The 26849-nt window shown below is 42.2% G+C and overlaps 6 non-coding genes and 8 pseudogenes across 6 annotated transcripts; 4 read left to right on the forward strand and 10 right to left on the reverse strand.

Annotated features, from left to right (window-relative positions):
• The first annotated feature begins 5653 nt into the window (after nucleotides 1-5653).
• Nucleotides 5654-5742, forward strand: trnas-gga (transfer RNA serine (anticodon GGA)). The gene is given in 2 exon segments: nucleotides 5654-5690; nucleotides 5707-5742. It is a non-coding gene; the product is annotated as a tRNA-Ser (tRNA).
• Nucleotides 5743-5977: 235 nt separating this feature from the next.
• Nucleotides 5978-6050, forward strand: trnak-uuu (transfer RNA lysine (anticodon UUU)). The gene has a single exon. It is a non-coding gene; the product is annotated as a tRNA-Lys (tRNA).
• Nucleotides 6051-9274: 3224 nt separating this feature from the next.
• Nucleotides 9275-9363, forward strand: trnay-gua (transfer RNA tyrosine (anticodon GUA)). Its single transcript is given in 2 exon segments — nucleotides 9275-9311; nucleotides 9328-9363. It is a non-coding gene; the product is annotated as a tRNA-Tyr (tRNA).
• Nucleotides 9364-9582: 219 nt separating this feature from the next.
• On the forward strand, nucleotides 9583-9655 carry trnak-uuu (transfer RNA lysine (anticodon UUU)). Its single transcript has one exon. It is a non-coding gene; the product is annotated as a tRNA-Lys (tRNA).
• A 1422-nt stretch (nucleotides 9656-11077) lies between these two features.
• Nucleotides 11078-11184, reverse strand: LOC136745327 (U6 spliceosomal RNA). The gene has a single exon (XR_010816089.1). It is a non-coding gene; the product is annotated as a U6 spliceosomal RNA (small nuclear RNA).
• A 979-nt stretch (nucleotides 11185-12163) lies between these two features.
• LOC136745313 (uncharacterized) lies at nucleotides 12164-12282 on the reverse strand (annotated as a pseudogene).
• A 209-nt stretch (nucleotides 12283-12491) lies between these two features.
• Nucleotides 12492-12610, reverse strand: LOC136745333 (uncharacterized; annotated as a pseudogene).
• Nucleotides 12611-12828: 218 nt separating this feature from the next.
• On the reverse strand, nucleotides 12829-12947 carry LOC136745312 (uncharacterized; annotated as a pseudogene).
• A 215-nt stretch (nucleotides 12948-13162) lies between these two features.
• On the reverse strand, nucleotides 13163-13281 carry LOC136745316 (uncharacterized; annotated as a pseudogene).
• Nucleotides 13282-13498: 217 nt separating this feature from the next.
• Nucleotides 13499-13617, reverse strand: LOC136745307 (uncharacterized; annotated as a pseudogene).
• Nucleotides 13618-13825: 208 nt separating this feature from the next.
• LOC136745304 (uncharacterized) lies at nucleotides 13826-13944 on the reverse strand (annotated as a pseudogene).
• Nucleotides 13945-14153: 209 nt separating this feature from the next.
• Nucleotides 14154-14272, reverse strand: LOC136745319 (uncharacterized; annotated as a pseudogene).
• Nucleotides 14273-14488: 216 nt separating this feature from the next.
• Nucleotides 14489-14607, reverse strand: LOC136745309 (uncharacterized; annotated as a pseudogene).
• A 7540-nt stretch (nucleotides 14608-22147) lies between these two features.
• Nucleotides 22148-22262, reverse strand: LOC136745324 (U5 spliceosomal RNA). Its single transcript, XR_010816086.1, has one exon. It is a non-coding gene; the product is annotated as a U5 spliceosomal RNA (small nuclear RNA).
• Nucleotides 22263-26849: the final 4587 nt, after the last annotated feature.

The raw sequence follows: 26849 nt of genomic DNA on the forward strand, positions 1-26849 counted from the left end.
TGCTCTGCTCCTCATCCCCAATGTGCTACTTGTAAGAACTGTATAAAAAGCGACAGAGAACGTGATCAGCAAAGAAACACAATTCTCCTGAGAACGACAATCATCGTGCCGATCGTAATCTCAGTGCATACCTGGATGCCCAACAAGCCAAGCCAGTGGTTCCCAAGCGTTGTAATGCCACGGCACACTTTGCTGAGACCAAAAACCTTCGCGGCGCACCAACATGAAAAAAAAAAAAAAGGATTTACTAGGTATTGTCTCACCTGAATGGCAACAGGCTGCTAAAGCTATTATCACACGCACATTGCATGTTAAAGTATGTCAGTAAGGGAGTAATTAAAAGGGCAAATGTGTGAAGTGCAAGGAGTGGCCCTTAGTGGTTAAGTAAAAAAGTACACAGACAAACTAAATAATCCCTTGATACATATCATTTATTTAGTGCAGACAGACCAAGACCAGCCACAATAAACTATTCGCAGTAAATATAAATTCACAGCAAAATAGGTTCAGTTCACAATATCCTATAACAAGCTGCACAAAGGCAGCGCTAGCAGTGGAAAGAACGAAGAACTGCAGGAGAAACGCCGGGGCTATTTAGAGCCCGATTATTCAACACAGAGGGGGAAAACCAAGGCCAAATGAGACTTAGAGGAACAGGAGACATCCAACAACAGTATAAAGATAAAAAGGAATTCACCACATGTCCCTTTAATCAATTGCCTTGCAGTTCCACTGTGTAGCATTATGTTGGGTGTATTTTGATAAGAGCATTTGGGCTCTGAGCTGAAGCACTGATCTAAAGAAGACCTCTCCACCCCCAAAGTTATCAGATTTCCTTTGCTCATCAGCTTGGAACTGGTTTGCATCAAAGTGACAGTTTTGGGGAGGATGGCACCGAGAAGAGGCCAAATAGGTTGAATCCTGCTATGAGATGTCTGGAGAAAGGGGCCTGTAGGTGATAAAAACTCTTTGAAGTGGACGAGAGCCGAAATCCCGACATAGAGCTACGAACCCGGGCCAACCGGCATTTCCAAAAGATGGCATGGATTGACATCAGTCATAAATCAAGCCCCCCTCCATTAGGACACTGGGGGCTGAAACCGAAATCCAATCTCAAGAACTCAAGAACCAATCACCTATTGATCTGACAGACTATAAGGAACACTGCACAGTCTCCCTCTCTCTCTCTCTCTCTCTTTCTCTCTCTCTCTCTTTCTCTCTCACCTGAACCAGTAACTCGCTGCCACAGTTCAACCAGTAGCTCTGTTGCCCGAACCGGAACCAGAAACCAACCAAGTCTTTGCCGGCAACAGAAGAGTTAAACTGGGAGAAGGAGATTGAGCCGTACGAAGAATTCTTTTAAAGGACTTTATTAAATAAAGAACTTTACAGACTGCGCATGCCCGCCTGTGCCCACCTGATCAGTGGAGTTTTACAGCTGGACAATTGAGTAAGTCGAATGTATATGAAAGTGTTCAGTCATTTAAATAGCTATTTGAGTCTTAAGAAACTTGACCCTTGGAACGAACAGGGCCCTGCTTTCCTCAAAGACTTTGTCTTCAAGTAACTACGGTGGAACCCTGCTTACAAAGAAGATTTTGTGCACAACCTTGGAGCCTTCAAACCAGTGGAAAATCTGTTTGGAAAAGACTCTAATTTCGCGAAACCCCAACTTCCAGCTGCATCGACTGAGTGGAAGTTCTTGGACAAAGCCGAACCGCACTGCCTTGTTCCAAACCACACGGACCATGTGCCGTGTGCTGTGATCTGAGCCCGAAGACAGAGAGGCCTCTCTGCGACGAAGTTCAGATAAGTTTAACAGTTTGGAGTTCATGATTCATGACATTTGAGAAATCAATTAGAAATGTTATTCTGTGATTCATAACTCTAGAATGTGTAATATCATTTAGTTTTCTTAAATATAAATGTGTGTTGCATTAAACTGTTTTGTTGATAATTTTAGAAATAAAATCTGTCAACCCCGAGAAATATCTTCTCATTCCTGTTTAACTGTTTAGTCTGAAATTGACACAAGTCAATAGACGTTAGATAATTGGTGTCCCTGCCTATCCATGATCATTGAATAATAATCAGTTAAGGGAAATTGTGGTAACAAGTAACGATAGGATCTTTCTCGGCACCTAAACGTAAATGAGACTGATATATATATAACGAGAAGTTACCTGACATAAATACTAACCTGCGTAGTTATTTAATGTCTGACTAACAATACTAACGAGAGACTCACCTTCGTCTTACTAACCGGTATTGTAGTTAATGTGTTTATAACCTTTTTTGTTTAACGATTTGTGTGTTAGAGCATCAGACTTTTAATCTGAGGGTCCAGGGTTCGAGTCCCTGTTCGGGCGCCTTGTTGACCGAGGGCCATGATGGTGAAAAGCCTGGATGGCCTTCCAGGTGACAATGAAATATGCAGTTGCGTCTAGGCAAGGTGTCTAGTCCTCTTTGCTTCTTTCGGCAAATATCCAGCCTGGGCAAGTGTTGTCTTCCAGAGGCAAGTCAAGCCAGGAACTCTGAGAGATGTTTTTGCTGTTGACGACGTGTCACTTTAGAACAGCACAACATGCATCTCTACTTGACTTGGCACAATCTGTGAGGGTTGGGCCAACACAACGTGTCCACACATTTGCAGGCGTCTTGAAATACTTGGAATGACCTGTGGCCCCATGCCATGCAGAAGTCCACAGCTATGCGTGTCAGCATGCTCTGCTCTTCATCCCCAATGTGCCACTTGTAAGAACTGTGTAAAAAGCGACAGAGAACGTGATCAGCAAAGAAACACAATTCTCCTGAGAACGACAATCATCGTGCCGATCGTAATCTCAGTGCATACCTGGATGCCCAACAAGCCAAGCCAGTGGTTCCCAAGCGTTGTAATGCCACGGCACACTTTGCTGAGACCAAAAACCTTCGCGGCGCACCAACATGAAAAAAAAAAAAGGATTTACTAGGTATTGTCTCACCTGAATGGCAACAGGCTGCTAAAACTATTATCACACGCACATTGCATGTTAAAGTATGTCAGTAAGGGAGTAATTAAAAGGGCAAATGTGTGAAGTGCAAGGAGTGGACCTTAGTGGTTAGGTAAAAAAGTACACAGACAAACTAAATAATCCCTTGATACAAATCATTTATTTAGTGCAGACAGACCAAGACCAGCCACAATAAACTATTCGCAGTAAATATAAATTCACAGCAAAATAGGTTCAGTTCACAATAACCTATAACAAGCTGCACAAAGGCAGCGCTAGCAGTGGAAAGAACGAAGAACTGCAGGAGAAACGCCGGGGCTATTTAGAGCCCGATTATTCAACACAGAGGGGGAAAACCAAGGCCAAATGAGACTTAGAGGAACAGGAGACATCCAACAACAGTATAAAGATAAAAAGGAATTCACCACATGTCCCTTTAATCAATTGCCTTGCAGTTCCACTGTGTAGCGTTATGTTGGGTTTATTTTGATAAGAGCATTCGGGCTCTGAGCTGAAGCACTGATCTAAAGAAGACCTCTCCACCCCCAAAGTTATCAGATTTCCTTTGCTCATCAGCTTGGAACTGGTTTGCATCAAAGTGACAGTTTTGGGGAGGATGGCACCGAGAAGAGGCCAAATAGGTTGAATCCTGCTATGAGATGTCTGGAGAAAGGGGCCTGTAGGTGATAAAAACTCTTTGAAGTGGACGAGAGCCGAAATCCCGACATAGAGCTACGAACCCGGGCCAACCGGCATTTCCAAAAGATGGCATGGATTGACATCAGTCATAAATCAAGCCCCCCTCCATTAGGACACTGGGGGCTGAAACCGAAATCCAATCTCAAGAACTCAAGAACCAATCACCTATTGATCTGACAGACTATAAGGAACAGTGCACAGTCTCTCTCTCTCTCTCTCTCTCTCTCTCTCTCTCTCTCTCTCTCTCTCTCTCTCTCTCGCTCTATTTCTCTCTCACCTGAACCAGTAACTCGCTGCCACAGCTCAACCTGTAGCTCTGTTGCCCGAACCGGAACCAGAAACCAACCAAGTCTTTGCCGGCAACAGAAGAGTTAAACTGGGAGAAGGAGATTGAGCCGTACGAAGAATTCTATTAAAGGACTATATTAAAGAAAGAACTTTACAGACTGCGCATGCCCGCCTGTGCCCACCTGATCAGTGGAGTTTTACAGCTGGACAATTGAGTAAGTCGAATGTATATGAAAGTGTTCATTCATTTAAATAGCTATTTGAGTCTTAAGAAACTTGACCCTTGGAACGAACAGGGCTCTGCTTTCCTCAAAGACTTTGTCTTCAAGTAACTACGGTGGAACCCTGCTTACAAAGAAGATTTTGTGCACAACCTTGGAGCCTTCAAACCAGTGGAAAATCTGTTTGGAAAAGACTCTAATTTCGCGAAACCCCAATTTCCAGGTGCATCGACTGAGTGGAAGTTCTTGGACAAAGCCGAACCGCACTGCCTTTGTTCCAAACCACACGGACCATGTGCCGTGTGCTGTGATCTGAGCCCGAAGACAGAGAGGCCTCTCTGCGACGAAGTTCAGATAAGTTTAACAGTTTGGAGTTCATGATTCATGACATTTGAGAAATCAATTAGAAATGTTATTCTGTGATTCAAAACTCTAGAATGTGTAATATCATTTCGTTTTCTTAAATATAAATGTGTGTTGCATTAAACTGTTTTGTTGATAATTTTAGAAATAAAATCTGTCAACCCCGAGAAATATCTTCTCATTCCTGTTTAACTGTTTAGTCTGAAATTGACACAAGTCAATAGACGTTAGATTATTGGTGGCCCTGCCTATCCTTGATCATTGAATAATAATCAGTTAAGGGAAATTGTGGTAACAAGTAACGATAGGATCTTTCTCGGCACCTAAACGTAAATGAGACAGATATATATATAACGAGAAGTTACCTGACATAAATACTAACCTGCGTAGTTATTTAATGTCTGACTAACAATACTAACGAGAGACTCACCTTCGTCTTACTAACCGGTATTGTAGTTAATGTGTTTATAACCTTTTTTGTTTAACGATTTGTGTGTAATCATATGCGATCCCATGGTCTTTGATTTGGTCACGGAAGTGATTTGTCTTTGATTTGTTGATCTAGAGTTGAATTTTGATTAGCTTTTCCCTTTTGTATAATTAGTGTAGTGCTACATTTAGTCTTTGTTTTTGAATAAATTTAACAATTTATATCTTTGGAATTGGTGTCTGTGTCCAATTATTACAGAAATTGAGTTCTACAAGATTCCAGGATTCGTGATAAGGTGATACTATAAATTCACTTCTTAAATTGAAATTTTTAAGTGTACCTTACGATACAACTGATAGCACTGCAACTCAGTGTAGGTGTGCGTTCAGTCCGGCAAACACAACATTTCAGTTATGAAACGCTTTCTACAGGTGATGTATAAATGTAATATTTTCACACATTTGAATAAGTTTGATTTGATACAAGATTTATGAAGTTGACCAAACAAAATGACATAATATTTTTCAGGGGATAAAAATCTCACGACACAATTGGGTAGTCCTCACGGCACACGGGTTGAAAACCACTGAGCCAAGCCACGGTGCTTCTTGGCTTTGCACGGCCACTGAGACTGCCAGGGGAAGACGGTGAGAAGCTTCCCTTTGATAGCTCAGCTGGTGGAGCGGAGGACTGGAGGTTTCAGGCTGCGGGCATCCTTAGGTCGCTGGTTCAATTCCGGCTCGAAGGAAGGCGTGATTATGGTTTGACATCGGTTTTGGACGAGCTCCCAAATGTCAAGCCATTGGAATTGCATGAGGACAAGGAGAAAACACCGGAAATTTGGATTTGCTGTGGAGAACTCGCATTGCCCAAACATCTCATATGCATGTGACCCTTTTCACCCTGAGCCCAGTTTTCTAAACCGGCCAGAAAGCGGTCTGGAACAATCATGAAGCCAACACATTGTGAAGCACTTCACTGAAGCTCGGGTAGCTCAGCCAGGAGGGCATCAGACTTTTAATCTGAGGGTCCAGGGTTTGAGTCCCTGTTCGGGCGCCTTGTTGACTGAGGGCCATGATGGTGAAAAGCCTGGATGGCCTTCCAGGTGACAATGAAATATGCAGTTGCGTCTAGGCAAGGTGTCTAGTCCTCTTTGCTTCTTTCGGCAAATATCCAGCCTGGGCAAGTCAAGCCAGGAACTCTGAGAGATGTTTTTGCCGTTGACGACGTGTCACTTTAGAACAGCACAACATGCATCTCTACTTGACTTGGCACAATCTGTGAGGGTTGGGCCAACACAACGTGTCCACACATTTGCAGGCGTCTTGAAATACTTGGAATGACCTGTGGCCCCATGCCATGCAGAAGTCCACAGCTATGCGTGTCAGCATGCTCTGCTCCTCATCCCCAATGTGCCACTTGTAAGAACTGTGTAAAAAGCGACAGAGAACGTGATCAGCAAAGAAACACAATTCTCCTGAGAACGACAATCATCGTGCCGATCGTAATCTCAGTGCATACCTGGATGCCCAACAAGCCAAGCCAGTGGTTCCCAAGCGTTGTAATGCCACGGCACACTTTGCTGAGACCAAAAACCTTCGCGGCGCACCAACATGAAAAAAAAAAAAAAGGATTTACTAGGTATTGTCTCACCTGAATGGCAACAGGCTGCTAAAACTATTATCACACGCACATTGCATGTTAAAGTATGTCAGTAAGGGAGTAATTAAAAGGGCAAATGTGTGAAGTGCAAGGAGTGGCCCTTAGTGGTTAAGTAAAAAAGTACACAGACAAACTAAATAATCCCTTGATACAAATCATTTATTTAGTGCAGACAGACCAAGACCAGCCACAATAAACTATTCGCAGTAAATATAAATTCACAGCAAAATAGGTTCAGTTCACAATATCCTATAACAAGCTGCACAAAGGCAGCGCTAGCAGTGGAAAGAACGAAGAACTGCAGGAGAAACGCCGGGGCTATTTAGAGCCCGATTATTCAACACAGAGGGGGAAAACCAAGGCCAAATGAGACTTAGAGGAACAGGAGACATCCAACAACAGTATAAAGATAAAAAGGAATTCACCACATGTCCCTTTAATCAATTGCCTTGCAGTTCCACTGTGTAGCGTTATGTTGGGTGTATTTTGATAAGAGCATTCGGGCTCTGAGCTGAAGCACTGATCTAAAGAAGACCTCTCCACCCCCAAAGTTATCAGATTTCCTTTGCTCATCAGCTTGGAACTGGTTTGCATCAAAGTGACAGTTTTGGGGAGGATGGCACCGAGAAGAGGCCAAATAGGTTGAATCCTGCTATGAGATGTTTGGAGAAAGGGGCCTGTAGGTGATAAAAACTCTTTGAAGTGGACGAGAGCCAAAATCCCGACATAGAGCTACGAACCCGGGACAACCGGCATGTCCAAAAGATGGCATGGATTGACATCAGTCATAAATCAAGCCCCCCTCCATTAGGACACTGGGGGCTGAAACCGAAATCCAATCTCAAGAACTCAAGAACCAATCACCTATTGATCTGACAGACTATAAGGAACAGTGCACAGTCTCTCTCTCTCTCTCTCTCTCTTTCTCTCTCACCTGAACCAGTAACTCATTGCCACAGCTCAACCTGTAGCTCTGTTGCCCGAACCGGAACCAGAAACCAACCAAGTCTTTGCCGGCAACAGAAGAGTTAAACTGGGAGAAGGAGATTGAGCCGTACGAAGAATTCTATTAAAGGACTTTATTAAATAAAGAACTTTACAGACTGCGCATGCCCGCCTGTGCCCACCTGATCAGTGGAGTTTTACAGCTGGACAATTGAGTAAGTCGAATGTATATGAAAGTGTTCAGTCATTTAAATAGCTATTTGAGTCTTAAGAAACTTGACCCTTGGAACGAACAGGGCCCTGCTTTCCTCAAAGACTTTGTCTTCAAGTAACTACGGTGGAACCCTGCTTACAAAGAAGATTTTGTGCACAACCTTGGAGCCTTCAAACCAGTGGAAAATCTGTTTGGAAAAGACTCTAATTTCGCGAAACCCCAATTTCCAGGTGCATCGACTGAGTGGAAGTTCTCGGACAAAGCCGAACCGCACTGCCTTTGTTCCAAACCACACGGACCATGTGCCGTGTGCTGTGATCTGAGCCCGAAGACAGAGAGGCCTCTCTGCGACGAAGTTCAGATAAGTTTAACAGTTTGGAGTTCATGATTCATGACATTTGAGAAATCAATTAGAAATGTTATTCTGTGATTCAAAACTCTAGAATGTGTAATATCATTTAGTTTTCTTAAATATAAATGTGTGTTGCATTAAACTGTTTTGTTGATAATTTTAGAAATAAAATCTGTCAACCCCGAGAAATATCTTCTCATTACTGTTTAACTGTTTAGTCTGAAATTGACACAAGTCAATAGACGTTAGATTATTGGTGGCCCTGCCTATCCTTGATCATTGAATAATAATCAGTTAAGGGAAATTGTGGTAACAAGTAATGATAGGATCTTTCTCGGCACCTAAACGTAAATGAGACTGATATATATATAACGAGAAGTTACCTGACATAAATACTAACCTGCGTAGTTATTTAATGTCTGACTAACAATACTAACGAGAGACTCACCTTCGTCTTACTAACCGGTATTGTAGTTAATGTGTTTATAACCTTTTTTGTTTAACGATTTGTGTGTTATCATATGCGATCCCATGGTCTTTGATTTGGTCACGGAAGTGATTTGTCTTTGATTTGTTGATCTAGAGTTGAATTTTAATTAGCTTTTCCCTTTTGTATAATTAGTGTAGTGCTACATTTAGTCTTTGGTTTTGAATAAATTTAACAATTTATATCTTTGGAATTGGTGTCTGTGTCCAATTATTACAGAAATTGAGTTCTACAAGATTCCAGGATTCGTGATAAGGTGATACTATAAATTCACTTCTTAAATTGAAATTTATAAGTGTACCTTACGATACAACTGATAGCACTGCAACTCAGTGTAGGTGTGCGTTCAGTCCGGCAAACACAACATTTCAGTTATGAAACGCTTTCTACAGGTGATGTATAAATGTAATATTTTCACACATTTGAATAAGTTTGATTTGATACAAGATTTATGAAGTTGACCAAACAAAATGACATAATATTTTTCAGGGGATAAAAATCTCACGACACAATTGGGTAGTCCTCACGGCACACGGGTTGAAAACCACTGAGCCAAGCCACGGTGCTTCTTGGCTTTGCACGGCCACTGAGACTGCCAGGGGAAGACGGTGAGAAGCTTCCCTTCGATAGCTCAGTTGGTATAGCGGAGGACTGTAGGTTTCAGGCAGCGGGCATCCTTAGGTCGCTGGTTCAATTCCGGCTCGAAGGAAGGCGTGATTATGGTTTGACATCTGTTTTGGACGAGCTCCCAAATGTCAAGCCATTGGAATTGCATGAGGACAAGGAGAAAACACCGGAAATTTGGATTTGCTGTGGAGAACTCGCATTGCCCAAACATCTCATATGCATGTGACCCTTTTCACCCTGAGCCCAGTTTTCTAAACCGGCCAGAAAGCGGTCTGGAACAATCATGAAGCACTTCACTGAAGCCCGGGTAGCTCAGCCGGTAGAGCATCAGACTTTTAATCTGAGGGTCCAGGGTTCGAGTCTCTGTTCGGGCGCCTTGTTGACCGAGGGCCATGATGGTGAAAAGCCTGGATGGCCTTACAGGTGACAATGAAATATGCAGTTGCGTCTAGGCAAGGTGTCTAGTCCTCTTTGCTTCTTTCGGCAAATATCCAGCCTGGGCAAGTGTTGTCTTCCAGAGGCAAGTCAAGCCAGGAACTCTGAGAGGTGTTTTTGCCGTTGACGACGTGTCACTTTAGAACAGCACAACATGCATCTCTACTTGACTTGGCACAATCTGTGAGGGTTGGGCCAACACAACGTGTCCACACATTTGCAGTCGTCTTGAAATACTTGGAATGACCTGTGGCCCCATGCCATGCAGAAGTCCACAGCTATGCGTGTCAGCATGCTCTGCTCCTCATCCCCAATGTGCCACTTGTAAGAACTGTGTAAAAAGCGACAGAGAACGTGATCAGCAAAGAAACACAATTCTCCTGAGAACGACAATCATCGTGCCGATCGTAATCTCAGTGCATACCTGGATGCCCAACAAGCCAAGCCAGTGGTTCCCAAGCGTTGTAATGCCACGGCACACTTTGCTGAGACCAAAAACCTTCGCGGCGCACCAACATGAAAAAATAAATAAAAGGATTTACTAGTTATTGTCTCACCTGAATGGCAACAGGCTGCTAAAACTATTATCACACGCACATTGCATGTTAATGTATGTCAGTAAGGGAGTAATTAAAAGGGCAAATGTGTGAAGTGCAAGGAGTGGCCTTTAGTGGTTAGGTAAAAAAGTACACAGACAAACTAAATAATCCCTTGATACAAATCATTTATTTAGTGCAGACAGACCAAGACCAGCCACAATAAACTATTCGCAGTAAATATAAATTCACAGCAAAATAGGTTCAGTTCAAAATATCCTATAACAAGCTGTATGTAACGAAGTGGTTAAACGTTACAAAGGGCATTACAATTGTTGAAAAACAATAGCACACGGATCAAACATGCTATCCCCGCCATTTTATTCGATTTGATTAGACGTTTCGCGACCGAAATGTTTTGTGTGCGGACTGAACGCACACCTGAGCCGAGCACGATCACAATACATATTCACAATTAATCTAAGCAGTATCATATTGTAACCGTTTCGGTCTGTTATCAACCCTTCCGGATCCAAAACCAGGAGTCAGACACCCTTTTCGGTGGACACGCTGTTGACTTCTCACAAGCACCATCCGCCTTCACAGAGGCAGCGCTAGCAGTGGAAAGAACAAAAACGGAGGGAAAATTCGCTTGCGCCGAACGGGGTCGAGAGATCCGCTGTGACGCAGGAGTGCGAGAGGACTCGACACCACCGAGCACGGGCGCGAGAGGGAGAGATACCCACGGTGTGAGAAACCGCCCGCGACGCAAGCACCAGATGCCCGCAAGGACAATGGGAACCGGCGCGCTACCGAGAAACTGACCAAGATATGGAACGCTTCACGAATTTGCGTGTCATCCTTGCACAGGGGCCATGCAAATCTTCTCTGTATCGTTCCAGTTTTATTATACGTATTGCCGTCGCGAACACAAGGGCTGGGTTAGAGAGCACCCGCCTTTGTACCCAGGTGGGCCGGGGGAGCGAGGCGACTCGCTGTTTGGGGCCGGGAAGCCTGTCCCACTCCCTGCTCGTTGGCGGTGAGGCCGGGGGCCTTCCCTGGAGAGACTCTAGCGCCTCTCTTTCACCAAACGTCCGTACCACCATGGCAGACAGGGACACTTCACCCCATCCCCATGCCGGGCAGAGGCATGCTGGGGGAATGTGCAAATCCGGAGAGGTAATCAATCAACCGTAATCCCAAGTGTCATTGGAAAACGGAGCAGAAATCCACTACAATCCCCGATACGCCGAAGTAGTGGGCAGAGATGCTTCCCCCCTGCCAGCCGCCAGGCGGAGCGGCCGGGGCTGCGCTGGTGAGGTGAGGTGTATCGTATCGTATCGTATCGTATCTTGATGTTCCCTTACAGCCCCCCTCCCCTGAGCCATTAACGATGACTCCATACCTGGTCTGCAATGATTAGCTCACAATGTGGGCTGCAGGACGTGCGTGACCTGTAGATTTCTCCACTGCACCTGTGTAACGTCTTGAACACGTCATTGGTACTAAGCCTTGGTGGGTAATTTGATTCTGAATTGCACCATTATAAAAATCTCTTGTGCCTTGGCAAGTCGCACAGGAAGAGGGCGTCTGCTAAGAAAGAAGTAGTGAGAAATGACAATCGGTCGCCTGCCCCGTTTAGCTTCCGAGATCTGACGAGATCGGGCGCGTTCAGGATGGTGTGGCCAAAAGCAGAGAGGCCTGGCTGCATGATGTCGCTTAAAGGCTGGTGGGTATTGACGGAACTTCCAGCAAAAAAAAAAAAAAAAAAAAAAAAAATGGAGGGAACAATATCAGTGCAGCAAAGGGTGTTGTAAGTAGCGGGGTACGTGTAAAATTCTTCAATTATATCTCCTCCAGACAGAAAGAGAGTATTAAGAGCTACGATGAAGTTACCCAAGTGACGTAAAAAGCTTGCAGCACCTGGTATTTCCAGGAGGTCTCCCATCCAAGTACTGACCAGGCCCTGACCCGTTTAAGTTCCGAGATCTGACGAGACGGGGTGCGTCCAGGACGGTGTAGCCGCAAGCCGAGAGGCCTGGCTGCATGATGTCTCTTTAAGGCAGACGGGTGTTGACGGAACTTCCAGCAAATAAAAAAAGAAAAATGGAGGGAAAAATATCAGTTCAGCAAAGGGTGTTGAAAGTAGCCGGGTACGTGTACATTTCTTCAATTATATCTCCTCCAGACAGAAAGAGAGAATTAAGAGCTACAATGAAGTTACCCAGGAGACATAAAAAGCTTGCAGCACCTGGTATTTCCAGGAGGTCACCCATCCAAGTACTGACCAGGCCCTGCCCCGTTTAGCTTCCGAGATCTGACAAGATCGGTAGCGTTCAGGACGGTGAGGCCGCAAGCCGAGACGCCTGGCTGCATGATGTCTCTTAAAGGCTGGCGGGTATTGACGGAACTTCCAGCAAAAAAAAAAAAAAAAAAAAGAAAAATGGATGGAAAAATATCAGTGCAGCAAAGGGTGTTGAAAGAAGCCGGGTACGTGTACAATTCTTCAATTATATCTCCTCCAGACAGAAAGAGAGAATTAAGAGCTACAATGAAGTTACCCAGGAGACGTAAAAAGCTTGCAGTACCTGGTATTTCCAGGAGGTCTCCCATGCAAGTACTGATCAGGCCCTGCCCCGTTTAGCTTCCGAGATCTGATGAGATCGGGCGTGTTCAGGACGGTGAGGCCGCAAGCCAAGAGGCCAGGCTGCATGATGTCTCTTAATGGCTGGCGGGTATTGACGTAACTTCCAGCAAAAAAAAAAAAAAAATGAAAAATGGAGGGAAAAATATCAGTGCAGCAAAGGGTGTTGACAGTAGCCGGGTACGTGTACAATTCTTCAATTATATCTCCTCCTGACAGAAAGAGAGAATTAAGAACTACGATGAAGTAACCCAGGAGACGTAAAAAGTTTGCAGTACCTGGTATTTCCAGGAGGTCACCCATCCAAATACTGACCAGGCCCTGCCACGATTTGCTTCCAAGATCTCACAAGATTGGGCGCGTTCAGGACAGTGTGGCCGCAAGCAAAGAGGCCTGGCTGCATGATGTCTCTTAAAGGCTGGCGGGTATTGACGGAACTTCCAGCAAAAAAAAATAAAAATAAAGAAAAATGGAGGGAAAAATATCAGTGCAGCAAAGGCTGTTGATAGTAGCCGGGTACGTGTACAATTCCTAAATTATAACACCTCCAGACAGAAAGAGAGTATTAAGAGCTACGATGAAGTTTCCCAGGAGACGTAAAAAGCTGGCAGCACCTGGTATTTCCAGGAGATCACCCATCAAAGTACTGACCAGGCCCTGCCCCGTTTAGCTTCCGAGATCTGTCGAGATCGGGCGCGTTCAGGACGGTGTGGACGCAAGCCAAGAGGGCTGGCTGCATGATATCTCTTAAAGGCTGGCGGGTATTGACGGAACTTCCAGCAAAAAAAAAAAGAAAAATAGAGGGAAAAATACCAGTGCAGCAAAGGGTGTTGAAAGTAGCCGGGTACGTGTACAATTCTTCAATTATATCTTCTCCAGACAGAAAGAGAGTATTAAGAGCTACGATGAAGTTTCCCAGGAGACGTAAAAGCTTGCAGCACCAGGTATTTCCAGGAGGTCTCACATTCAAGTACTGACCAGGTCCTGCCCCGTTTAGCTTCCGAGATCTGACGAGATCGGTCGCGTTCAGGATGGTGTGGCCGCAAGCCAAGATGCCTGGCTGCATGATGTCTCTTAAAGGCTGGCGGGTATTGACGGAACTTCCAGCAAAAAAAAAAAGAAAAATAGAGGGAAAAATACCAGTGCAGCAAAGGGTGTTGAAAGTAGCCGGGTACGTGTACAATTCTTCAATTATATCTTCTCCAGACAGAAAGAGAGTATTAAGAGCTACGATGAAGTTCCCCAGGAGACGTAAAAAGCTGGCAGCACCTGGTATTTCCTGGAGATCTCCCATCCAAGTACTGACCAGGTCCTGCCCCGTTTAGTTTCCGAGATCTGACGAGATCGGGCGCGTTCAGGACTGTGTGTCCGCAAGCCGAGAGGCCTGGTTGCATGATGTCTCTTAAAGGCTGGCGGATATTGACGGAACTTCCAGAAAAAAGAAAAAAGAAAAAGAATAATGGAGGAAAAAATATCAGTGCAGCAAAGGGTGTTGAAAGTAGCCGGGTACGTGTACATTTCATCAATTATATCTCCTCCAGACAGAAAGAGAGTATTAAGATCTACGATGAAGTTACCCAGGAGACGTAAAAAGCTTGCAGTACCTGGTATTTCCAGGAGGTCTCCCATCCAAGTACTGATCAGGCGCTGCTCCATTTAGCTTCCGAGATCTGATGAAATCGGGCGCGTTCAGAACGGTGTGGCCGCAAGCCAAGAGGCCTGGCTGCATGATGTCTCTTAAAGGCTGGAGGGTATTGACAGAACTTCCAGCAAAAAAAAAAAAAAAAAGAAAAATACACATACCACGTGGGCAATTCTAGAGCGTCCCCTAGAGTACAAACAGTGTATCGTGCCTACAAAAGTTTTCTTGTTACTAACCTTTGGAATCTGGATTTCTGGACAAAGCTCTCCAATAACTATTACAGAACTTAGTTCTTTTCAGTCTAAGATTCCTCTCACGGGGCACCAATTATGTAGCGTAAGGTACACTTATAAATTTCAATTATAGAAGTGTATTTATAGTATCACCTTATCACGAATCCTGGAATCTTGTAGAACTCAATTTCTGTAATAATTTGACGCAGACACCATTTCCAAAGATATAAATTGTCAAATTTATTCAAAACAAAGACTAAATGTAGCACTACACTAATTATACAAAAGGGAAAAACTAATTAAAATTCAACTCTAGATCAACAAATCAAAGACAAATCACTTCCGTGACCAAATCAAAGACCATGGGATCGCATATGATAACACACAAATCGTTAAACAAAAAAGGTTATAAACACATTGACTACAATACCGGTTAGTAAGACGAAGGTGAGTCTCTCGTTAGTATTATTAGTCACACATTAAATAACTACGCAGGTTAGTATTTATGTCAGGTAACTTCTCATTATATATATATATATATATATATATATATATATATATATATATATATATATATCAGTCTCATTTACGTTTAGGTGCCAAGAAAGATCCTATCATTACTTGTTACCACAATTTCCCTTAACTGATTATTATTCAATGATTAAGGATAGGCAGGGCCACCACTAATCTAATGTCTATTAACTTGTGTCAATTTCAGAATAAACAGTAAAACAGGAATGAGAAGATATTTCTCGGCGTTGACAGATTTTATTTCTAAAATTATCAACAAAACAGTTTAATGCAACACACATTTATATTTAAGAAAACTAAATGATATTACACATTCTAGAGTTATGAATCACAGATTAACATTTCTAATTGATTTCTCAAATGTCATGAATCATGAACTCCAAACTGTTAAACTTATGTGAACTTCGTCGCAGATAGGCCTCTCTGGCTTCCGGCTCAGATAACAGCACACGGCACGAGTTCCGTGTGGTTGGAACAAAGGCAGTCCGGTTCGGCTTTGTCCAAGAACTTCCACTCAGTCGATGCACCTGGAAGTTGGGGTTTCGCGAAAGTAGAGTCGTTTCCAAACAGATTTTCCACTGGTTTGAAGGCTCCAAGGTTGTGCACAAAATCTTCTTTGTAAGCTGGGGTTCCACCGTAGTTACTTGAAGATGAAGTCTTTGAGGAAAGCAGGGCCCTGTTTGTTCCAAGGGTCAAGTTTCTTAAGACTCAAATAGCTATTTAAATGACTGACACTTTCGTATTCAGTCGACTTAGTCAATTGTCCAGCTGTAAAACTCCACTGATCAGGTGGGCACAGGCGGGCAGTGCAGTCTGTAAAGTTCTTTATTTAATAAAGTCCTTTAAAAGAATTCTTCGTACGGCTCAATCTCCTTCTCCCAGTTTAACTCTTCTGTTGCCGGCAAAGACTTGGTTGGTTTCTGATTCCGGTTCTGGCAACAGAGCTACAGGTTATGCTGTGGCAGCGAGTTACTGGTTCAGGTGAGAGAGAGAGAGAAAGAAAGGCCGTGTTTGTCCTTTATAGTCTGTCAGATCAATAGGTGATTGGTTCCTGAGTTCTTGAGATTGGATTTCGGTTTCAGCCCCCAGTGTCCTATTGGAGGGGGGCTTGATTTATGACTGATGTCAATCCATGCCATCTTTTGGAAATGCCGGTTGGCCTGGGTTCGTAGCTCTATGTCGGGATTTCAGCTCTCATCCACTTCAAAGAGTTTTTATCACCAACAGGCCCCTTTCTCCAGACATCTCATAGCAGAATAACAAACTATTTGGCCTCTTCTCGGTGCCATCCTCCCCAAAACTGTCACTTTGATGCAAACCAGTTCCAAGCTGATGAGCTAAGGAAATCTGATAACTTTGGGGGGGAGAGGTCTTCTTTAGATCCGTGCTTCAGCTCAGAGCCCAAATACTCTTATCCAAATACACCCAACATAACGCTACACACCACATCCCAAAGATGCTCTATTGGGTTGAGATCTGGTGACTGTGGTTGCCAGTTTAGTACAGTGAACTCATTGTCATGTTCAAGAAACCAATTTGAAATGATTCGACCTTTGTGACATGGTGCATTATCCTGCTGGAAGTAGCCATCAGAGGACGGGTACATGGTGGTCATAAAGGGATGGACATGGTCAGAAACAATGGGCCGTGGCATTTAAACGATGCCCGATTGGCACTAAGGGGCCTAAAGTGTGCCAAGAAAACATCCCCCACACCATTACACCACCACCACCAGCCTGCACAGTGGTAACAAGGCATGATGGATCCATGTTCTCATTCTGTATACACCAAATTCTGACTCTGAAATCGAGACTCATCAGACGTATGTATGTATGTATGCATGTCCAATTGCTTTGACAATACAAATGCACTGAATTGAGAGAGAGAGAGAGAGAGAGGTAGTCCAGACCGCTGCAAAATTCCTGCTGAAGTGATCTGGATCACCACACAATGGCCCAAGGACCACTGCAAACTTGGATTTCAATGTATTTGTGTAATGTGTGTTGCAATAGCACCTACCATGTTCCTTTGTGGTGATCTGGTTAATTCTGATCTGGGAAAACCACAATCCTGCAGGTTTAATAAGTCTCTCTACACATCAGTCCCTGAGTACCTTCAACCAATGGTCATTTTGACCAATTAAGCCCAAGATTTGAGTCAATTAAGTTGTCAAGGACTACCCAGTGAAGACGTGAACTCACGACTAGGTCACACTGTGAGCTCACCAGAGCAGACATTACACTGAGCTCACTGTGAGCTCACTTAGTGCTTTTCCAGCGACATGGTGATGGTGCTGGAGCCGGAGCCGCTGCCCTTACTCGGTGGCTAACCCACCTCTATGTTACAAATGTTCCCTAAACACTTATTTTGCAAGATCAATAAAAATCCTTTAGGAAATTTAAACTTTTACTGACACACATAGTTAATAGCAATGTATTATAACTTTACCAAAAATAATAATCTGTATATCTTTAATTGTTTAGACATTATTAAGATATAATGCATCTTTCACATAGGGAACATTTGTAACATGTTAGGAAAAACAAACAAATGATTTGAAAATATTCATAATTACAGCATACAATTTGTCAGGCTTCATAAGAATGGTATTTATAACATACTCTGTAAAAATCAAGCAAATAGCATTTGTGGTTCACAAGAAAATATATATATATATATATATAATCAAAGCTATCAGACTATAGCAGCCGTTGTATGAAGACACATACGATTATACAGCATTATTTGGCAGCTTCGCAAGACCTAATTTTAAACGTTGTTGGTAAGTTAGATAATTAGTGGGGACCCTCTATTTGCAGTTCTTCCCCTCCATAATTGCTAAAATAAAGTTTTACTGACATTTTATTGACCCTACCACTGCATAGGGCATATCTGTAACATGAACGCTACTGAATGGCACATACATTGAAAACTACAGAGAACTGAGACAAATCCACTTTACACTTCATAAATAATCTTAAAACGTTTCCAACCAAGGCAACACCCACTTGAAATACATTAATTCTCATTTTTGGTAAACAAAAAGAGAGATTGTTACATATGTTCCCTATGATGCATCTACAGAGAGAGAGAGACAGACAGACACTAACACTCTCTCTCTCTCTCTCTCTCAGCTGGGAGTGTGTGGGAGGGGTCTGCAGTGAGCGGGAGTGCTGCTGAGAGCTCTGTCCTTTGGCTGCGTTTTTTTGTTGCTTTACTTTTTTCAGTTTGTTTATTTTGTCTTCTGTTTTCAGTGCTTTTCTTATTGTGGGGGAACAGGGGAGGGGAGGGGGGAGTTCCGGTAGTTCTTCCCGGGTCGGGGGGTCGGACCCCCTGAATGCGTCTTTGATAAGAAAAACTGACCCGACGCCATGGAGTCAAGATCGCTCCGGTGCAGTTCTGCCCCCTAGAGCAGTGTGTGTTAGCGGTTGGGGAGGTAGCAGGGTGTGAAAATATCAAGTCTGCTGCCATTGTTATCTTCTTAAAAACCACTGATCTGCTCAATCAGCTAGTGGCTAATGGCACAGTGTTAGACGACACTTTCACCCCGGTGTTGCCGCTCGCTGCTCCTGCCCGGAAGGTAACGCTGTCTAACGTCCCTCTGTTCATCCGCACCGGCTCGGGCAGCTGATGTCCGGCATTAAGAGGGTCCCGCTGGGCTGCAAAGCCCCGCAACTGAAACACGTCGTGTCCTTCCGAAGGCAGCTGTATATGATCCTCAATAACATCAATGAGGATCTTAATGTCTCCGAAGTTGGATCTCTCTTTCTGCCACCACCACGAAGATTGCTCTTTAGTAATGTTGGAAAGTCAAAGACAGCAACCGTCAGGGTTCTTGCATATGACGTATTCGTGCTGCACCTCTCTGCAAGGATCCAGGACAGTTTGTCAATGTAAACTCCAGTGCCTGGGAATATTTCCACCTAAAAGACAATGGTAAATAAAAAACAAGTTTATCCCCAAACTATTCTTATATTATGTTAAGTGGAATACTCAGACATTATCAGTGAGGCTGTGATTTTGTTACAGAAATGTGTTATTAAAGACCACAGTATGTCTCAATTCTAAGTTTATTAATTTACAGACATAATAAAGTCAGTGAATCTGTGACACCCATAATTCAATTACATTCTTATTATCAACTATAACTATGAATATACCTGATAATGTAGCATCATTAGATTGTTTACAACCAATATTTGTTTTCAATATATATATTTTTACCTTGTCTTTGTAATATTGTAGACCAAGAGTGTTACACCTGTTTTGGTGATTCTTTGTCAGATTCAGAACAATTTGCTGTGGGGCTGTCAGAACCACTTGATGGTGACACACTTTTGTCTTCATTGCTGATAAATGTGGCTTTTGTTACAATTTTTTTCAGATTGTCCAAAATTGATTGATAATCATTTCTAGTAATATATTTAATACAAAGTGAAAACAAAACCATCAATGCCTGCAATTATACTTGAGAGACTTGCTCTATGTTATTGGCAAACTGACCTTTTTGTGGGTCATTAACATTAGCTACGAAAAAAATAAAAAAGATAAAATACAACAATTACCAGGTCTAATGTAATGCATATAGTCATTAATGTAGGATTATGAAGTTATGTTGAAAAACTTTATTTAATAATCAGTATTATTAAACTATTAGACAGTGCACATTACGAGTCTGTATTGTGGTTCTAGATTACTTCAGTATGATCAACTATAATACATTACTCTGGAATCTAAATTACTTAAGAATAACATTTATCAAGGTAAGGAATTATTTGCTATAAATAAAAAAACTTACCATCAACCATACGGTTTCGAAGACATTGGTTTTCATTTTTAAGTCTTGTGTTTTCCTTATCGAGCTGCTTAACTTTTTGCTGTAGCTCAACTTCACTGGACTCTTTAAATGTCTGTAGAATGTGATGGGATCTAATTCTTGAAGCTCCATCGGTTTTCTTTCTTATTTTGTGCTGTATTCAGAGAGAAAAAGAGTTTAAAATGATTATATATATATATATATATATATATATATATATATATATATATATATATATATGAAAATGATTAAAAAAAAACAATCCTGCAATACATTTATTTAATATTTGCAGTAATTATCTCACCGGTAACTGTGGTTCATCAAGGTCACTATCATCTGAAATTTGAAGTTTTTTGTTTGTTTTAGGTACTCTCTTCATTTTAGGAGAGGGCATTTTTGTTAGGTCATTAAGTTTTCTTCTTAGTTCACCTTCTTTTCCTAAAATAAAAATAAAATAAATAAAACCCTGCATTATGTCCACAGATATTTGGGGATTATATTTATTTGTCATAAAAATACTGTGCTTTGACCATACAAATTAAGATGAACAGCCAACACTGAATCAAAACTGAAGTTAAATTATATCTGGTTTAATTTATTTTGTGATTTGGGGGATTTTATTGTAAAGCACAACACACAATAAATCGTTCTTACAAATGCCAGTCAAGTATGACGAGTTTTTAGTGCCCTCACCACCACCTACCATGTTATAAGAGTATGTTAGAAGTACAACACATTAATAACTTAAACATTCATTTCAAATATACTGTGATTGTATATATCAAATAGCATGTAAAGACTTTAATGTTTTTTTTTTTTAAATAAACATTTTTACCAGTCATAATGATCTGCGCTTCATGGACAGGCCATCCACCTTTTGGAGGTTTGTTCATGTCTCTCCACTCTGCTCTGAAGTTTCGAGTCGTCTCTTCGTCATCATCAGCAATGCTGAATAAATCAAAATTGCGAAAGCAAGCAGTGGGAATCACGCTGTAAGAGTCTTTGTCGACCCCGCTTTCCCACTTCACCAACGCGTGCATCACCGCCATACTACCTTCACCTTCTCATCCGTTTTTTCTGCGCGTTTTTCCCCCGACAAGTCACGGCACAAAAAACAGTCCCGCTCTGCATTCTGGTACTTGGCGTTCTTAATAACACCAACAGGGTGTAATCGCATAGACCACTCGAGTATAAAGTACTACATATCCCATCAGTTACAGTTTTTTTTCATCTTCTGAAACTGCAATTTAGCACTTTCAACTGTTTCTTAGTGATTCCTAGAATTACTAACCGGTATTGTAGTCAATGTGTTTATAACCTTTTTTGTTTAACGATTTGTGTGTTATCCTATGTGATCCCATGGTCTTTGATTTGGTCACGGAAGTGATTTGTCTTTGATTTGTTGATCTAGAGTTGAATTTTAATTAGTTTTTCCCTTTTGTATAATTAGTGTAGTGCTACATTTAGTCTTTGTTTTTAAATAAATTTGACAATTTATATCTTTGGAATTGGTGTCTGCGTCCAATTATTACAGAAATTGAGTTCTAAAAGACTCCAGGATTCGTGATAAGGTGATACTATGAATTCACTTCTTTAATTGAAATTTATAAGTGTACCTTACGCTACATATATATATATATGTATGTATGTATGTCCAATTGCTTTGACAATACAAATGAATTGAATTGAGAGAGAGACAGACAGACAGACAGACTGACAAACAGAAAAACAGACAGACACAGATACACACACACACACACACACACACAGAGCCAGCCAGCCAGCCAGCTCAGCGATGACATCACGAGCCTCTCTCAGCTGACTGCTATGACATCACAGAGCATGTACATTCCGTTGCTTGCCGTCTGTCAACCACTCAGTCACTGCCAGCCAGACTGGCTGGCTGGCTGGATGGGGGGGCTGCTTGCTGCTGCTGCGTACCTTAGCAAGCTTATTTGCTTGACCGGCCTTCCTCCTCCGCCCACATGCCCACCTATGCCCGATCTGCTGTTCACCTGGATCACAGCTCCGCCCCAACAAGGCAGAGCCTCCCAAAAATGGTACAAACTCACCCACGATCCCCTCCACGGAAAGCTTTAGCAAAAGGCAAAAGCGTTATACGTAATGAAGAGGAACCCGAGTCCAAGACGCATCCGACCAGCCATACATATTTGTGTGTATTAAAGATCACATTTTCTTACATTTAGTTTTTCTGTACTTTATTACATCTTATTGTGATTTATAAATGTATTGTTTCTTTTCCATATGTATGTATGTATGTATGTGTGTGTGTGTGTGTCTGTCTCTGTGTGAAAGTTAGTGTGTGTGTCTGTACGTGTGTGTGCCTGTCTCTGTGTGAAAGTGAGTGTGTGTGTGTGTATGTCTCTCTGTGAAAGTGTGTGTGTGTGGGGGTGTGACAGTGTGTGTGAGTGTCTGTCTGTCTGTCTGTCTTGTTGTCTGTCATATAACTCGCACATCTGTGAGGGCACCATTTTTGCAGAAGAGATGTACACATTTTGGAGCAACATATGCTGCCATCCAGACCTCATCTTTTCCAGTGACGTCCCTGCATTTTCAAAAAGATCACATTTTATTACATTTTGTTTATCTGTACTTTATTACATCTTATTGTGATTTATACTTGTAATGTTTCTTTTCCATATATATGTATGTACAGTGGGGGAAAAAAGTATTTGATCCCCTGCTGATTTTGTACGTTTGCCCACTGACAAAGAAATGATCAGTCTATAATTTTAATGGTAGGTGTATTTTAGCAGTGAGAGACAGAATAACAACAAGAAAATCCAGAAAAATGCATTTCAAAAAAGTTATAAATTGATTTGCATGTTAATGAGGGAAATAAGTATTTGACCCATTTTCAATGCCCTGGCTTAGGGAAGGAGGTTCTCACCCATGATTTGACGGTACATGGCCCCGTCCATCGTCCCTTTGATGCGGTGCAGTTGTCCTGTCCCCTTAGCAGACAAACAGCCCCAAAGCATAATGTTTCCACCTCCATGTTTGATGGTGGGAATGGTGTTCTTGGGGTCATTCCTCCTCCTCCAAACACGGCGAGTTGAGTTGATGGCAAAGAGCTTGATTTTGGTCTCATCTGAGACCACTTTCACCCAGTTCTCCTCTGAATCATTCAGATGTTCATTGGCAAACTTCAGACGGGCCTGTATATGTGCTTTCTTGAGCAGGGGGACCTTGCGGGCGCTGCAGGATTTCAGTCCTTCATGGCATAGTGTGTTACCAATTGTTTTCTTGGTGACTATGGTCCCAGCTACCTTGAGATCATTAACAAGATCCTCCCATGTAGTTCTGGGCTGATTCCTCACCGTTCTCATGATCATTGAAACTCCACGAGGTGAGATCTTGCATGGAGCCCCAGACTGAGGGAGACTGACAGTTATTTTGTGTTTCTTCCATTTGCGAATAATCGCACCAACTGTTGTCACCTTCTCACCAAGCTGCTTGGTGATGGTCTTGTAGCCCATTCCAGCCTTGTGTAGGTCTACAATCTTGTCCCTGACATCCTTGGACAGCTCTTTGGTCTTGGCCATGGTGGAGAGTTTGGAATCTGATTGATTGATTGCTTCTGTGGACAGGTGTCTTTTATACAGGTAACGAGCTGAGATTAGGAGCACTTCAACAGAGTATGAAAGACACCTGGGAGCCAGAAATCTTGCTGATTGATAGGGGATCAAATACTTATTTCCTTCATTAACATGCAAATCAATTTATAACTTTTTTGAAATGCATTTTTCTGGATTTTTTGGCTGTTATTCTGTCTCTCACTGTTAAAATACACCTACCATTAAAATTATAGACTGATCATTTCTTTGTCAGTGGGCAAACGTACAAAATCAGCAGGGGATCAAATACTTTTTTCCCCCACTGTACATACATATATATGGAAAAGAAACATTACAAGTATAAATCACAATAAGATGTAATAAAGTACAGATAAACAAAATGTAATAAAATGTGATCTTTTTGAAAATGCAGGGACGTCACTGGAAAAGATGAGGTCTGGATGGCAGCATATGTTGCTCCAAAATGTGTACATCTCTTCTGCAAAAATGGTGCCCTCACAGATGTGCGAGTTATATGACAGACAAACAGACAGACAGACAGACAGACACTCACACACACTGTCACACCCCCACACACACACACTTTCACAGAGAGACATACACACACACACACTCACTTTCACACAGAGACAGGCACACACACGTACAGACACACACACTAACTTTCACACAGAGACAGACACACACACACACACACATACATACAGGATAACGCCAAACCACATTCTGCCCAGATTTCAAGCGCATGGTTGCATAGGCAGAGAGTGCGGGTGCTAGCATGGCCTGCCTGCAGTCCTGACCTGTCTCCAAATTGAGAATGTGTGGCGCACTAGTGCAAATTAAGACAACGAAGGCCCTGTGCAGTTGCGCAGCTGAGGAAATGCATAATGGATGAATGGGGGAAAATCCCGCTTGCTAAACTTAACCAAGTGGTGTCTTCAGTGCCCAAGTGCTTAATAAGTGTTATTAAAAGAAAAGGTGATGTTACATAGTGGTAAACAGTCGACTGTCCCAACTTTCTTGGTTTCTTTTCACTGCTAATGAGATGCTGTAGAGTGAGTTAGTTATATTGCTTTCAGGAGCTCTAATCGTATTGATGAGTTCATGCAGCATTTTTAATTGAATTTCAAAAAGAAATCCTTGCTGTCTGGCCTGTGTGTATGAGATGTACTCTGTCAATCTTTGGCTAACAACTGAAACATTGGTAGAACAGAAATGGCAACATAAAAAAGAAAAGTACATTTTAAAAGAGCACATTAAATAGGATGAATATACAGTTTTTTACAATCACTTTGTCACTAATTTCAGAACCTTGATGTCATTTTTCAAAACTCTAGACACAAAACTCAAAACGGTCATCACTTGTAACACAGGCTGTCCAATGTTCAAGACATTGCATTGTGCATTCATATCTTTAAAGAAACCTTGCACTTGCAGACTTGTTGGTTCAAATAACTCATTTATCATGAAATACCATAGTAACATAGTAAAACAGAAGATACCGATAGTTTCACTGTGTAGTTGTTCGTACAATCATTAAATATTGTAGTACAAAATATGTGATACATGTTTCATTATGGTACTACACATAAATACATCACTGTAAAAGGACTAGTAGAGAGAATACTACAGACACAGTGGAATCATTGAACAAAATCTGAAATACAATACAATACAATACAATCAAATCACACCATAGGTTTCTTTGAATCCATGCAACAATAATTAGCTACAAAAAAGAACAAAACTACAGTAAAATGTCAACTGCAGTGTTCCTCACCTGGCTTAGTGTAAAAAGCAAAACAAAGGATTGATTACCGTACTTCTAAATTTCCATCAGCCCTGTGTTCAGGTTCAGGTTCTCACAACCATTTTTCACAAGAGGCATCTTGAAACTGAACATACCTGAACATATTCAGTCATCAGCTGCTTCACTCTGTCTGCATTTCTTTCAAAAGGCACACTATACTCTGTGCTACACATTGGTATGCAGTATACAGTCATTTGACAATTGAGAGTAGCCTAATGTTTTGTGCATGCTGAAGACTTGCCGCTTCTCAGTACGGAAATTTCTGATGATTGAGGCCACAGTTGATCCTGAGTTGATTCTGAGGTTTGATTGAATCATTGTAGCTGCCTCAGTCATGGTCATGCCATGATTTACAACATGCTCTACAACTATTTCTCGGATTTCACTGGACACTATTTGCTGTTGCTGCCGCTGTCTGGTCCGTGGCCTTGTCCTCTACCACGTTCCCCCAACACCTCTCAAATGAGGCCCATGGCTGCCTCTCTGGTGAGCCCTAAGCCCTCCTCTATGACGAGGCCCATGACCACCTCTCAGAAGGGGTGCATGTCCCCTTCCATTCCTTTGACCACCACGTCTTCCTCCTCCCACTGCTTTACCTCTATTGTGACCTGGATGACCTGCCGGCTCCATGTTATCACTGTGTTGCTGGGGTGGATAGCACTCATTTCACTCGATACTCGTACCACAATGTGAAATCAATCATCAATAACCAGTTGGCAGTATTGGAAAAGCAATTACAAGGGCCTGCATACATACAGTAATGTCAAATCTGATGTGGAAGAACAATCATCTTCAACCAGGTTGGAGCGTTAGTTGCAATGCCTTTAATACACGCAGCGTGGAGAGGAACAGTGACTCAAGAAGATCCCAAAGTCACTCTGCCTTCATTTTAACAGTCAGAGCTTTTATACACAAAAATCAAAGAGCTGGTTATAATCAGAAAGTCATTACTATGTTATCTTAAAAGTTAGCTAAGCAGAATTTATATCATTATAGGACAGAGTTCATAGATCAACACATGGATTAGGGAGCAGGCACTTCAATCATACTGTTTGACATTGTCTCCAAGATTCTCATCGTAAATAAAAAACAGAAATCAAACTACCTTCTGGCCTGACCTTCTAGCTTGACCTTATCTTTCTTAAGTATACAAGAAAGAAAAACAGGTATTAGAGAAAGAATTTCCAACTTTCCTTCCACACTGAAAACATGGTGTGGAAAAGTGCTACATGATGATGAATGATGATGAAATATTACATCCATAGATAATGTAGTCCAACTGGTTCATGCTCCTCGGTTATTGGTGTCAATGGATCTCATTA

Source organism: Amia ocellicauda, unplaced genomic scaffold (genome assembly GCF_036373705.1).
Source record: "Amia ocellicauda isolate fAmiCal2 unplaced genomic scaffold, fAmiCal2.hap1 HAP1_SCAFFOLD_91, whole genome shotgun sequence".
NCBI classification, from domain to species: domain Eukaryota; kingdom Metazoa; phylum Chordata; class Actinopteri; order Amiiformes; family Amiidae; genus Amia; species Amia ocellicauda.